Source organism: Juglans microcarpa x Juglans regia, chromosome 6D (assembly GCF_004785595.1).
Source record: "Juglans microcarpa x Juglans regia isolate MS1-56 chromosome 6D, Jm3101_v1.0, whole genome shotgun sequence".
Taxonomy (NCBI): Eukaryota; Viridiplantae; Streptophyta; class Magnoliopsida; order Fagales; family Juglandaceae; genus Juglans; species Juglans microcarpa x Juglans regia.
The window spans coordinates 18,120,453-18,136,380 of record NC_054604.1 but is presented as its reverse complement, the minus strand read 5'-3'; the positions used below and the strand labels follow the sequence as shown (position 1 = coordinate 18,136,380).

Here is a 15,928-nt window from a genome sequence, read left to right as displayed (position 1 = left end):
GGTGAGGGAGTTGGTTGTTGATCTATATGCTCCTCTATATGATGGGACGGAGAGCATCAAGCAGGCAAATCTATCTACTTTCTTCAAGATCATGACCTTGATCATCGCCAACAATATTGATCCTTAACAGCACATGAAATAAGTTGGTATGGATTAGACGAAGTTTATGATATGCGTCGCTCGTGGCATTCCTATCGACTTAGTGGGTTATATATTCGATAAGATTCAATTAGAGAGCCGGTACAATATGACAGATATATTGCCATTCGGGATTCCGATCACCCAATTTCTACTAAATGATGGGGTCCTGCCAGATTTTGTTGAGGGTATCCAAGAGCCGATGGGACCGATAAAAAAATCTACCATGTCACGAAGTACAGGGACACTCGAGACTTCATCTTCGTGGTCTTATTCCAGACATGGTCGATACTCAGAGAGAATGACACCAGAGAGATCGTGGAGTATCGGCCGGTGAGACATCCACGCAGGCCGAGGCATAACGCATAGCTACTCATGAGGAGATGGCTGATATAGTGTGTGTAGAAATCAACAGACAAATATAAGCTATAATCGATGCAGTCTGTATGGAGATTCGTACTGTCATGTTTGACTTACATACAGAGATTAATGCTAGGATCTCTAACCTACGTACATAGATTAACGCTAGCATCTTTGAGTTAAAGTATAGAAATTGATGCCAACTCAAGTCAGGATTAGTACTCGATTGACACAGCTAGAGACACGCATAGCTGCAGTCAAGGATACGTGTAGAGAGTTGGGATTTTAGTAATTTCTATTTTTTATTTACATTTTTTTTTTTGTTTTTGGTATGAACAATATTTGGTGTTTTGTAAATTTAATTTAATTATGAATTAAATCTTTTTTGTCTTTTCTAAATTAATTATTGATTTCTATTATTTCTATTATTTAATTGCTAATTTTTATATAAATTAAATATTTATCCATAATTAAGTAAGGTATTTTGTTGCCATCAATAATTGTAGAAATTCTATAACCATTCAAACGGAATATGTCACGTTCGAATGTTTATAGTCTCCGTTTGAACACTTTATTCTACGTTCGACCAATGATAACTTATTAGTTCGAAAGGTAAGTTAATGTCCCACTAAGTTTATTGACTTAACCCGTTCGATCATATATAATGTGTTCAAACATTAATTATCATTAACGTTAGAATGTTTTGTATGTTGTTCGAACAGTAAGTCAATGTCCTGCTAAATTTATTAACTTAACCCACCAATTTCCCATTCAATCATAAATAATATATGTTCGAACATTGATTAAGCTTGACATTCATTCCTCACCAGATGTCAAGCACCAGCTACGAGATCTACGTGAGACTTGCACGCCTAGGGTCTCATTTGGATACAGAGGTGAGATGACTTTATCTCATCTAACTTCAACTAATAATTTCATTACTATTCACAAACTGATCAGCTTTTAATTTCGACCTCCAAGCGTAGAAGTTGTCAAAGTAATACAAGGGTAAATCCCAAGATCGAATTCACAGGGACAATGAGAATTTAGCAAACATTTCATTTTCGCAAGACAACATAATACCGTTTGTAGTGACACGAAAGTTTAAACGATAAGAAAAGAGTAAACTAAAGGAGCTAGCTATGAGCAAAAATAATAAGAAAAGAAAAATAAGTTTTAGAAATTTACCACTAACAATATTAACACCTAAATGAGGCTATTTACTAAGGGAGTGTGGAATGAATTATAAGAGAAATTGTCGGGAAGTTCAAGCATAAGTAAAGTTGAAAATAAAAGTGAATCTATTTTTCTAAAATTGCTAAGAATCAAGAGATTTAAAGAAAATGTGTGGAAGTTGACTTAAACTTGTAAGAAGCAATTAAACAAACACTTGGGATGCAATTTTCACCCACTAATTTGGTGATGGATTTACTTCTTTCATTTTCTCTCAACCATTCTCTCATTCCTAGAAATCATGGTCGGATAATATAGCAATAATCCACAATTTTTATTTTAATAAAACTACTTGACAAATTATATGACAATCATAGAAAAGTGAAAGAAAAACATTAAAGTCATGTTACTTGTTCAAGTATCAATTGTGCCTTTACGTCTACAATTGATCTAAACCAAGAACAAAGAACTCTAATCTTTTCTAGATGCATATTGAAATATAATCCATCAAGTTAATCATCAAAAGCACTAAATATTGAAGAAAATCCAACCCCAAATAGTCATGGGTTACTCATTGAATCCCAAGCTAAAAATCTAGCCTATCATCTCTAGATTAACAAAATGCTCAAGAAGATTAAAATCCAACATCACTAAATACTGTTTCAAAGGAAAATTGCTGAATGAAAAATATACTATATCCCTAAAATGTGCTGAAATCCGAAACTCAGAACCATAAAAACAAGCGGAAAATAAAATAACATAGCAGTAAAAAGAACTGGAAAATAAAATGAAGAAGAAGAAGAACGCCGAATGAAAATAAGTCCAAAAACAGCAGACCCCTTTCGGCCAAAAATCTTTTCTTTTTATACTCTCTCCCTCTCTGCATTTCACGTTTGCAGATCGTGCGTTTTGATCAATGTTTTGAATACCGTACCGGACGCGGTACCGGTCAAGGCACTGGAACGAAATATTTCGGTACCGGTACTGTTTCGGGATAGCGTTTCGGGATAACGTTTCGGGATAGTCAATCTATAAATAAATTATATATATAAATATATATAAAAATTATTTTCCAAAATAATAGTCTATATATAAATAAATTATATACAAATACATATATATATATATAAATTATAAATAGTCTAGTCTGAATTGGGGGTTAAAAAATAAGCTTGTAGTTTGAAAAAAAAAAAAAAAAAAAAAAAAACACAGGCCGAAATATCGGCCAGTACCGGCCGAAATATAGGCCGGTACAGACCGAAATTGAGGCCCGGCCAGTATTTTAGCCGGTACGAAACAAGTATAGTACCTGTATTGGCCGGACGGCCGAAACGAAAAATTTCGGCCGTACCGGCCGGTACGGTATGAAATTTAAAACACTGGTTTTGATCTCTCCCTTTCTACGTTTCACATTTGCAGATCGTGCGTTTTGATCTCTCTCTTCTGCTGCATGTTTCGTCCCTGCAGTGCGCACGTCTCAGCCCAGTGCGTTTCGCGTCTACTAGCTGCCCGTTTTGATCACAGCCTTCCGCGTTCCACTTCGTGCATCCCTGTTGCTGTCCGTTTCTGGCAAGCACCAATTTCTGCCTTTTGAGCGTGCGTGAGTTGCGACCCCATTGCGTTTTGACTCCAATCCAGCCTCTGCAGCGCGCCTTGAGCTGCTCGATCCAGCCCAGGTTCATCCTGCTTGCTGCGTCTCCTGGAAGCTATTCGCATGTCTGCCCCTCAAGTCACTAGTGTTTTGCGTGAGTTTTCAGAGCAATCTTTGTAGTTGCCGTGTCAGTTGTGTAATTCCAAGAATACCCATATATTTTTAACAACTTTCCCACAATGCCCTGCAACATTAACAAAAATATCAGAATAAAATTTGAGATATTAATCAGAATTTAACATTGAGTCAAGCATTAAACTTTACTATATAATTAAGTGCTTAATTCATTTTTTGGTTAAACAAATCATTCATTTTAGCAACTTAATCATGTAATTTTTAACACTTTATCACAAACCATCTCAACTCATCTTACTATCCAAACGAGCCCTAAATCTTCACGTGTCTGTTATTTCAAAAAGCACAAAACAAATTCCTTTCGAAAATGTTAAACAAGCTTCTTTGAAGTAATTTATTTCAAATAGCCAGAACCACAAGCGAAAGGGTCAACAACTATAAGTAATCTAATTGAGAAGTTGAGCATCGAAGGTACTTTTACCCTGCACCCCCTATCATATTATGCATAATACTTTTTATTGTTTATTATTAGTTTAACATTCTGTTGAAATTTAAGAGTATTGCTACAGTTGTTGCTTTTTCTCGAAGTCATATATAACTAACTTCTTATTGATTACAAACCATCCCCTCATCGTGGTCATTATCCCAGCTTAGCTTTTCTGAAATATAATAAAACCAATTATACAACTGTATAAATGTTCCAACTGTATATTCTTCAGAATCTTGCATTGCGGAGCTGCTGCTTCAGCATAGGCTGGATATATTCATGGTAGCCATCGGGCACAGCTGAGTCATTCAAAGGATCCTTCCATGCCTCCTCGTAGAGTTTTGGATACACATTACCATCATATCGCCCAAGAACTGAGCCAAGATAGTGGTCAGTGTAGTTAAATGCATCAACAAGGGCGATTGCATTAGGTCGGACCTAAGAATGCATGAATCGAATCGGTAATTAGAAGACAGCAGATTTTAAGCATGAGTGAACCAATAGAGAGGGAAAATATTTTGTGACAAACCTGGGAATATAGTGATCTTAGCTGAACATTTGCAAGTGAAGCTTGCTTGGGAGTGATGCAGCCACTCGAGAGGAAATCACCAAGATGTTTGTGAAGGATAAACAAAGCATATATGTTGCAGAGGATCTCTAACTGCTCTTTCACGCCCTTTCCGGGTATGTCTTGTTGCAGTTTCTCAACGAACCTTAAGTGGAAGATGCAAAAGAATTAAATGTAACTCTACCATGAGATTAGCAGAAAATAAAGATTTCTTTTTATAGTTTTTGATAAGGTTCGTGCATCATGGTATAGAGTGCTGCTGCCTTTCGCTGAAAAGGCAGGAGGCATAAAAAACTTCATTCCTTCTGCTTTCTCAATAAAATAATGGAGCAAATCCTGTCATGTTATGGCGCAGCTGCATATTTACAATGTGGTAGACACAAGGTTGCTGAGGGGTAAACGTTATTAGCTGAAGGTCAGTTGTGTTGAGATTTTGTGATTGCATCATACAGGATGTTCAATGTGAGAGGCATCACAAAGTACCAATCCAAAAGATTTTTAATTGCCACGATAAGGTGGAAGAAACTCACTTAGAAACAACAATTAATTGGCAATGAGCAACTGCTGCCTGGACTAAGTCAGCTCAGAGTTCCAAGAAGCCTGAAGTGAAGAAAAAAAGTAGAAACATATTAGTTTATGAACATGTTATACTTTAGAATATGACATAAAATACACGCAAGAAGTTCAAACCACCAAGGATGATGTGTAAAGCAATAAGATTATGTTGGCCACAAATGTATATGTAGTCAAATAATGAAGTGAAGAGAGAGAGAGAGAGAGAGAGATGTCTAGCATATAGCTTTTTTATACAAGGAAAAAATGTTTATGCTAGATGCTAGATGCTAGGCATATACATTAATCAAGGCAAAACTAGGCATACCCTCTTCCGGATTATCAAACTTGGCTAGGTTTTGAGCACTTGCAACAGACATTCTCATGGACCTAGCTTCAAACGCCTCTAGTATTACACTGGGCTTTAACCAATCCTCAGCTGCAGGCCATCAAAAGGGACACAAATTACCAATCTATGCAGAGTAAACACACTAGCATGAGAAATAGGCTGAGAGTTCAAATTATAGAGTTGATCATATATCATAAGCAAATCCAGTAGATTGTGGTCACAATCAAATGACAAACTTAATTCTCAGTGCACCAATAAGAAGTGCCCAAGTATATTAAATGCATTTCATCAAGATTCCGAATGAAACTTGAAAATCTATATCTAAACTTACAATTATAGAAAGTTTGCTAAAGCACCACGTTCAGTGGCATTCAAAGAGTATTACCTTTTTGTACAGCACAGTGGCATTGCATCAGTTGTTCCACTCTACCCATATAAGCTGTGGTCCCAACAGGCTCCTTCCCTGACCCCAGCTGGGAAACAGTCTTCACAAGATATCATGCAACCTACAATAGGAATTTTTTAGCAGAATGTCCCCAGTTAAGTTGAACTTTAAACAACATAGTGCTAGCGACTGAATATGTAGGCTGACAATGACCAACCCAAGGTGGCATCAACTAGTCCACCTCATAAATGATGTGCATTACACTTTAATAAGGTGCCCCAAGAATATACATGGCATTGTTTTTCCTGAACTTAAGCCGACCCCAACTCAAATCAATTAAACATGATCAATTCAGGTTTGAGCACATACTGACCTAAAGTATAGCTCCAAAGCTCTTCTGGCACAGGTGAATATTGCACTAGACAGTGCAGGATAAGTCAAGGGTTTAATTCTAACAAAGAATAAGGGGAAAATTTATCATGTGGATGGGTTATGTGAACTAATCTCTTTATTGGTGCAAAATCACTATCATAAAGGGGATGAACAAAGAACATGGCAGCCATCACCACAGCTGCAATATGAAATTGAGTTAAAAATTGATCCTAAAACCAATACTCTACCAGCAGTTATGGCAAGTGGCGGAAACTCCCATGCTTTTTATATTTACATCCCCTTCTTACATAGATTTGTAGGTTCAAAGGAATATGGAAAAAAAAAAAAAACAATAGAACCACTCAATTCCATTAGACACACTTGCATTGCCTTGTTAAAGTCACTGAGTTCATATTCACATTTGCAGCCAATGTCTTTCAGAAAACAGACCAGATCATATCTATCAATCGATTTGAAAATAGCACGTTCAAATCACTTCTCGTTCATTTCCACCAGCCAACATAGCCACATAATAAAAAGCAGCTGAAGCAGCTAGAAGCGCTCGCTTTTAGCCCTTGAATTCTTCTTATTCACGAATGAATTTTGGGAAAGCCAACAGAAAGATTCGATTCAACAGGGTAAACCACCACCTCTCAGGCCCTCTATTCTCTTTTCATCCAGAGCAGCCGTAACTTAGGTTCATCATGCTATTCTCGCGGGTTCATAGAAATTAGTCTAAGAGCCATCTTGTCATGAAATTATAGTTTTATTCATTTCTGAAAGACATTAGCTGCAAATGTGAATATGAATTTACAAACTATACACCTGACAGAGACAAAATTTGAGTTTACAAACTAAAACTCAAAGAAAGTGCAAACTAACAGTCAAGAACTTGATATCCCTAACTCGGTCCAAAACCGAAGTTTTGTAAGGCCAACAAAATTTCTTCGGCTGGGGTTGGTTATGCTTGTATAAAAGAGAGACCAATGCACATTTAAAAGACTAAATTGAGCCAGACAAATTAAAAAACGTCAATTACATCCAGAAGATCTTCCTAAACAAGCACTGATCATTAACAATCTTCACTAATGAAATTTGTAAGCCTATCTTTGAATGTACAACCTAATATTGTTAAATGTGAATCTTCTTCACTGCCAAAGCAAACCAAAGTTCAGAATAAGTGGCCCATGAAGCCATACATATTTATCACAATGATGCCAAAAAATGAGAAACAAATATTTCAAATTGACATACCTGTAAAAGCAGAACGACGTTGTCTCCTTCATATGTACAGGCAGGGATATAAACTGCAGGGATATAAACTGCAAATAACTCAGGCAGCCCACTGCTACATAGGTAGCCATGGCCACCACATAATTTCCTGCATTCTTCAATTCCATCCTGAAACCAAGGGCAATATGAATTATCACAATTAAGAAGTGAGACCTTAAAATGAATCTGTAGAAAAAATTATGAAATAGAATGCATTCGCATTTTAATGAAATGCATGTGTGAACTGTGAATATAGCACATGACAGAAATCCCACAAGGTGCACATGCGGAACACTTCAGGCCATACGGAAGTTCAAATTTACACCACTGATGGATATCCAGCCTACAATAGATGAAAATGAATAAGAACTACAAGAACACTCTGCATTCCAGAAATAATTGAATAAGGATTCTCATCCGCTTGAATTAGACTGAGCTGGCAAAAAGATTATCCATTCACATGCATGCCACACCATGCATATTCTTATGTCATCCAGAATTTGACTTTAAAATTTCAATATGAAGCACTAAGTGCAGATTAACATGCACTACAAATCATGGTCATCAATCTATAGAATCGTGATTTGGCTCAGGACTTACAGTCTAGAATCATTACAAATTTTTGAGTACTTGGCTCATCCCAGAAGCTCAGTATGATAGCGTATGCATGTGTTACTATGTTTTGTTATTGTGTGTGTGCGCGTGTGCATGTGTGCATGCGTGTGCACACAGGTGATGTGCAAGAGAGAGAGAATTATATATTTAAGATAAGGTGCTGGGATCAGTAGTAATCACGTACAGCAGTTGCAGAAGTAATCAAAGACTTCAACTGCTGTGCATGCATGAGCCTCAGGTAATGTAGAGAAATCACTGGCTTGCAATCTTTGGTTGACATCCATATACAGCCATTTTAACCACTCACCAACAAATCTGAAAGCATAAGCAGAAGCCAGCAAAGGAAAGAGTCTGCTTTGCTGTGTTTTGTAATCAATCACCTAAATGCAAAAGAGGCAAAATCATAAGAAACATCCTTTTGAGAAAAGCATGAAAAAATGTATAATAACTCATCAACAGAAAAGAAACAAAGTACAGTTTTAATGAGACTCTAACCTTGAATTCTAAATAAAAAACGATTTTGCACTATGACCTCTAAATCATCAAAATTCTTTGTCCTCAATTTGAAACAAAAGTTCCAACATGCACCCAAATTAATATTTGATCGAATATAAACGAACAAATAGGTGACATGACACAATCTTAAAGGCCGTGTCTTTAAAACAGTAGGAAATTTGTAGCTTATGTTTCAAATGAGGAGGGCTAAGTACAACTTTAATGATTTGGCGGTCACATTACATAAGGGACATAGTTTAGGCCCAGTTTGGATACAAGAAGTGTTTCATCTCATCTCATCTCATGATTACAACTTTTTCAAATTCCCACACAAAATATAATAAACAATTCAACTTTTTCAAATCTAAAACAATAATAATATTAAAAAATAATATTCTAACAATATTTAATTCAACTTTCATCTCAACTCAATATCCAAACGGCACCTTAGAGGATTGTGTGGGATTTTTCAAATAAGTATATCGTGGTCACTCATCATCCTCCATGGTCACTAATCATAAATGGTAGCTATATATAATTAATTCAACAAGCATAAATATACAGGATCAGCATCTAGAGAACATCAGATGTCTCCAATGTTGCACAGTCTAGATTGAGTATATTGTTTAGAAAAACCCAAACCAGAATTAAAAATCTACTATGTGGCCATATAAATTACTAAATTCACATAAACAGGGGTCATTCCGCTAGGAGATTTTCGATAGCATATCCCATACAGCAAGACGGATCATTTTAAAACAAAAAAGGTTAAATGTACCTGGGTCTCAATGCCACTACCTTGCAAACCAAATTGTCTACGAACGGCACTATACCTAGTAGCAATACAAACTGCCCGTGATAAAGCACAGGAAGCATCAGAGACAATTTTTTGTCGCACATATACCATGGTACCATACACAAGTTGCCATGGAACATTGGATTGCACAAGTTTTCCTTCCCTTGTAACCTGTGAAACCCTGGAACATTATAACAAGCTTCAGAACAGCCATCTTATCTGTCCACTTAAATTAAAATGACAAGTAATGTGGAGAGTATAAAATTTTTTTTCATTGGACAAAGTGGGATGAGTGTTAGGGAGCTCGTTAGTTTGGTCTACACAAAGAAAATAGTGGTACTTCAGTTTCCAAAGAGGGGAATGAGAAATATTCATGTTTAGTGTATTACTTGCAACTCCCCCTGAGTTTGTGAAGGAAGAAACAAAAACACAAATATGACTCCTTGACATTGGCTGTTTTTCTAGTACTAAAAATATCCCAATAAGATAATAATCTAGTCGAGCCAATTATTGAAAGTTCAAGCTTGATTCAAGCATGAGTCAGTTCAACTCATCATTGAACTAGAGTACATGTTCAAGTTTGATTTTCAAGCTTGTTAGCCAGCGGCTTAATTAGCTTACTTGTTAGAAAAAAAAACAAATAGCATCACTAAAATTCTATACATTTTTGTATGTTTGTGTTAATCACTAATTAGAAGTTATCTTTACAATTATATCAATCCTGTTAGTTAGACAAGCTAGTTTCGTTATGAAATTAGAAAAATCAAACTCAAAAATTTGTATTTGTAACAAGTCAACTATTTTCACAAATTAGATTTTTATTTATATTTTATGGCCATCCAATCTCAAACCTATACTAATATATTTTTAGAGTAATGTTATATACTTCACTACTATTTCACTTTAATCCCACTTTTTAAATGGTATACTTCCAATCACCCGTGGATCGTTTCTTTCTTCTTCTTTTTTTTTTTAAAGTCAAAAGTTATTATCATGGTGGGATAAGAGTAGAATGATTTTGTAGTATGTAGAATTTTCCAATATTTGAAGTTATAAAATGCATTCATATGTAGATGCAAACACAAACTCATACCTAAATATATATAATAATAATCAACATTTTGTTGGAACTCCCTTTAACATTATTGAATCAATATATATATATATATATCAACACTCATGATCAAGTTGTCTATTGCATTAGAAGATGATTTCTTCTCATCTTTCTAAATACTAAGAAAGATGGTAACTTCATTGTCATCATCTTTCTAATGCAATGTATAACCTAAGGTCGACTTATTTGTTCAAGCCAAAATTTTTTTTCAAGTTTGATTCATTATTAAACAAACAAAACCCAAGTCAAGTTTACTCAATCAAGCTTGAGTTGTTCATGAACTGACCTTCCCAATGTTAATTTGGTGCCTGTAAAACAGGCACTCCATTTTGTAGTACTAAAATTAAAATGGATGCTAATGTGGCTTCTAAAGATTTTGAAATCTTTATCTTATAATATCGTAATGAATGTTAGAATATAAATTAAATAACTAAATTTACCACATCCCATCAACTTAAATTTTTAGTACAAGTGGTGATTTAACATGTTATTAGAACAAAAGTCCTAATTTTGAGCCCTGATTCCACACTTCACTCCCATTTAATTAAATATTACACATGTTCGACTCACTTATTAAGGGAAAGTCTGGTCCGCATGTAAGGGAGAGCGTTAGAATATAAATTAAATTATTAAATTTATTTATTCCTATCAACTTAAACTTTTGAAACAAGTGATGAAAGCCCAACATGGGGCAAGTGTATCTACTCAAGAAAAGAACAATGCTAAAAAGCAATTGCTGAATTTAGGATCATTTCAAATTTAACAGGTTTGAGCATCTAGGAGCAGGGGAAGAAGGGACAGGCGGAAAATATAAAAGAGGTCTATGTAAGATATCAAACCGCATCAACATTTGATCCCTTGGGATGCGAACATGATCAAATCTTAAGACACCATTGTCCATTGTGTTGTTGGCTCCACTTCCAAATTTCATTCCAATATCACCAAGGGTTATTCCTGGAAGAGGTAAGTGATCATCCAAACTACGGAGCTGGACAATAAAACCTAAAAATGGGAATTTATTGTACTTAATACAGAATAACTTTCTGTGTTATCAGTTTTTAACAGGTTTGGTAGTTACCATTCACACCGTAGTCCTGGCTATCAATAATAAGACATGCATAAACAACAGCATGTGTCGAAACTTTACCCAATCCACCAGGCCACCACTATTCAGAAAAAGGCTGAATAATAAGAACTTTGTCTACCATGTTCAGACAGGGTGACAAAAAAAATAAAATCACCTGTTTCTAAGTACCCTCTCAAAGCACTATCACACAGCAGATGCATTAATAAAGAGATAAATTCCTCACTAGATTGTGCCATGTAGTATATTGACATAACCGGTCCGGTTTGGTCCGGTTTTGAACAAAATCTAGGACCGAACCGGTATGTACCAGTTTTACATTTTTTAAAACCGATTACGCCCCGGTTACCCACCTAAACCGGTACCTCCGGTTTTACCGGTTTCCGGTCCGGTCCGGTCCAGTTTTCCGGTTTTTTTAAAATGTAAAAAACATATAATAAAATGTTACTTTTTATGATAAAATGTTAATAATAATTTAATATATATTATGTTTAAAGCATATGATCAATTAAATTTTTATCTTTAAAATTAAACTTTTATTTTATAAATTATAATAACATTATCTTATATATAATTATATTAATAACATATGATCAAACAAATTACAAATGTTCATATTTAAGATTAACATTTTATGTTATAATTTATAAATTATAATATGAAATTATTTCATATATGATATATAATTATATATATTATATATAAAAAATTAATTTATAATTATATATTATAAATAAAACTAATATATATATAAATATTTTGTATAATATATAAAATTAATTTATATTTTTTTTTCCAACCGGTCCGGTCCGGTCCCGAAAACTATGGAACCGAAACCGGACCGGATCCAGTCGGTTTTCATAATATAGGAACCGATCCGGTTTGGTCCGGTCCTGACAGGTTTTCCGGTTTATATTTACAACCCTATATATTGTTACAAAATGAAATCAGAGGGAATCCTTTAGTAGTTTTCTGCCATGTACTTTTGTTGTCAATGATTTACTTAAAAAATAATAATAAGGTTGCTCCTTTTACATCCTAACTTTGCTTGAAGTCAATGTAGGACTATGGATAATGAACTCGTCTGTTTGGGATCAAATGTTGCTGTTGTTTCAAGCCCTTGAACATTAGACCCATGACCAAGTTCAGTTTGCGCATAGCAACCAATTATTTTCATCTTGTATGCCAAAGGCAACCACTTCTGTCGCTGCTCCTCAGTGCCTTGACATTTAACAGTTGGTATAAGACATGCCCTGTGGATGAAAAACAAAAATTAAGCTTGTATTTCAAGCGAGGAAGCCAAAGTTTTGTACAATATGAATCCTAGAAGCAAACATGAATAGACTTTGGTACACAAAAAATTCTAAGAACTAAAATCTCAACCAACTTAACCGTGTCAGGGAACCATGTTTCCGCATATAATTCAATGGTCCTTATAGATTAAAACAGCTAATGAACTTACAATCTACCAACACCATCAAGACAAGGAATAGAACATACCCAGTGAAGATCCATAAAAGCGGGTTCATCCACATAAAACCTTAACTCGGCTGCCTCTTCCTCTGCGACGATAAAACTTCCACATGTGAATTACACAAGTGAATGGATATTGGAAGGATATTCAATCATGGTCAAAGATAAAAATAGTTTCTTTTAAAAAAAACTAGGAACAGAAGGCAAGTAACGTGATACAAAACAATCAAGTGGAGACATACCAGAAAGACGAAGCTCAATGATCCGTTTCCATGCATGAGCCGCTTTTCTCAAAGTGTTTCTAAACAAATCCTTTCTACTTAGCATAGTCCTGGTATCCTTTCGAAAGGCCTAAAATTGAAAAAAAAAAAAAATACAGATTATATGCATATATGTGTGTGTGTGTCTATATATATATATATATGTATGTGTATATATATATATGTATGTGTATATGTTTGCCTCCAGAATACGTAGCTCTGTCCCCCAACTAAAAGTGTCCGTTGAGCGCCTAGTAGCTATGTCATAATAGATCTGAACACTTGCCCGCCTATACTCTTTTTTTCCTTCATCGATTTTACTCTCTCTAGAGATTAAAATATTGTATTATGTAAATTGTAATAAGTAATAAGAATTGAAATTTATATATATATACATATATGTATGTGTATATATATATATGTATATGTATATGTCTGCCTCCAGAATACGTAGCTCTGTCCCCCAACCCCGCCAACGATAACTTTTTTTATCTATCCGTGTTTGGTTAAGAAAACTTATAGAAAATACAAATTAAAGGATTTCAAACATCCTGGAGTTTCTAACAGCTGACCAATTAATCACTTTTCATCAACCAAGCTGAGCATTAGAAGCACAGGACTTAAATCAATCCAACCCAGAGGAACAATACGTGTAGAGAAAAATCACCGGATCGCTGGCGACGAGGCGAGAAATGCAATCGGCGACCTCCAAGGTGTGACGAGAGGCGGCCCAGACGACCTTCATCTCCTCCACATTGAACTGCGCCTTGCTTCTCTCGCTCACCAGATGGTCAACGCCCGCCATTCCGGAACAGTCAGAAGTGAAAAACCAAAGCCCACGCACAAAAATTCAACCCAAATTGAAGCTCAAAAGTAGTTTAGCTATGAGAGTCGAAGAGCGTCTTCGACTGATTGTGAGAATAAAAACAGAGAGAGATTGGTGAAGAGAAATCGGTATATGCCATTTTTATACAATTCAAGTTTGAATATGGAAACTGTTGCTGGCGGCTGATTTATTGAATACTTTATTTTTTTTATAACGATTTATTGGATAGTTGATTTCAAATGTGTACAAATAATTTTTTTTTTTTTTTTGAAACCTCAAACTTCATTTCAAAAACCATCACTATGGCATTCAGCCATTACATTGTTCATGACAGGATCAGACACTACATGACTATGACTTTCACCATTTACAGTAGATTGTTCTACAGCTACTACATTTGGACAAAAACCTGATCTAAGTTTGTTAGCCATAACTTGAGCACCTATACTTGGGTTGATAAAATCAATATCGATAACCTCACAACTTTGGTGGAGTGCTTGCTGTGCTAGCTGATGAGCCACCTGATTGGCACTGCTCTTTACATGTCTAATCTCCCATTTTGTATCTGCTATGATGGAATGAACATTTTGTACAAGGCATTAGAGCATACCATTCTCTTGAAGATGGTGTTTTACTGCATTTACAACCTGAAGTGAATCTCCTTCAAAAACAACTTTCTGTAAACCGAGTTCTTTGTATAGCTTCACAGCTGAGATTAATCCTCTAGCCTCTGTCATAGTAGCTTGTGAGCAGAATATTAGTGGTTGCATGCATAAAGCCAATAGATCCCTCTCAGAATCTCTAACTACAATCCCAACTCCAATTCTATGGCCTCTTTCTCTTGCTGCAATATCCCAATTTATCTTAATCCAGTCTATCTCAGGAGGATGCCAATGAGCATTGTCTATTTGATCCAAACTACCATGATTTCTTGAGGTGCATTGTTTGTGTTGCATCTGTTGGAACTCAATGTACATTTGTGTTGCTTTCTGCATCAAAATGGAAGGGGCTAAAAAATAGTCTTCAAACAACATCTTATTTCTTCTTGTCCACAGCATTCTAGCAATTTTTGCAAACAAACAGATTTCAGCTTTACCTATTCTCTATAGCATATGCATAAAAATATCTCCAAACTCTTCATGAGTGATTGCAGCTTTCTGCACTTTTCTGCTTCCTAACATCCATGCATCCTGTGCAGATGAACAAGCCCACAGAACATGACCTGGAGTTTCTTCTGTTTGTTGACAGATTGGACAAAGAGGTTCCTCTACAATCTTCCTCTTGTATAGATTTTGCTTAGTGGGTAAAGTATCATTACAAGCACGCCAAATAAATACTTTGACAGCATTTGTAGTTTGCATTTGCCATATATGCTTCCATAATGCTTTATGTAATTTGCCATATATGCTTCCATAATGCTTTATGCTTCCCTGTTGTTGAAGTTTCCCATTTTTTTCTGATCTTGCCTCTACTTGCACAGTTGGTAGGCTCTCTTGACTACAAAATAGCCATTATTTGTGTACTTCCATACTATATTGTCCCTTAAATTAGTGGTCTGTGCTATAGGTATCCTTATAATCTATTGCCTATCTTCTTCTTCCTAGAAAATATCTTTAAGCAACTGCATATTCCACCACCTAGTATTAGGATCAATGAGCTCTGCTACCTTGGCATTCGATGACAATGTTTTCACAGGAGACATTAATCTGCTAGAATTATTAGTTGGAATCCACTTATCTTGCCGTATCTTAACATCTTCCCCATTGGCAATTCTCCAAATCATACCCTCTCTAATAGTATTGATTGCTGAGCTGATACTTTTCCATGTATAATAAGGTCTGAATCCAACTTTGGCTTGCAAAATAGAGCTATTTGGAAAATAA

At 35.5% G+C, this 15,928-nt stretch overlaps 1 pseudogene; it reads right to left on the bottom strand.

Moving 5' to 3' along the window:
• Positions 1 to 3,896: 3,896 nt before the first annotated feature.
• On the bottom strand, positions 3,897 to 14,194 carry LOC121236051 (annotated as a pseudogene).
• Between the last annotated feature and the right edge of the window lie 1,734 nt (positions 14,195 to 15,928).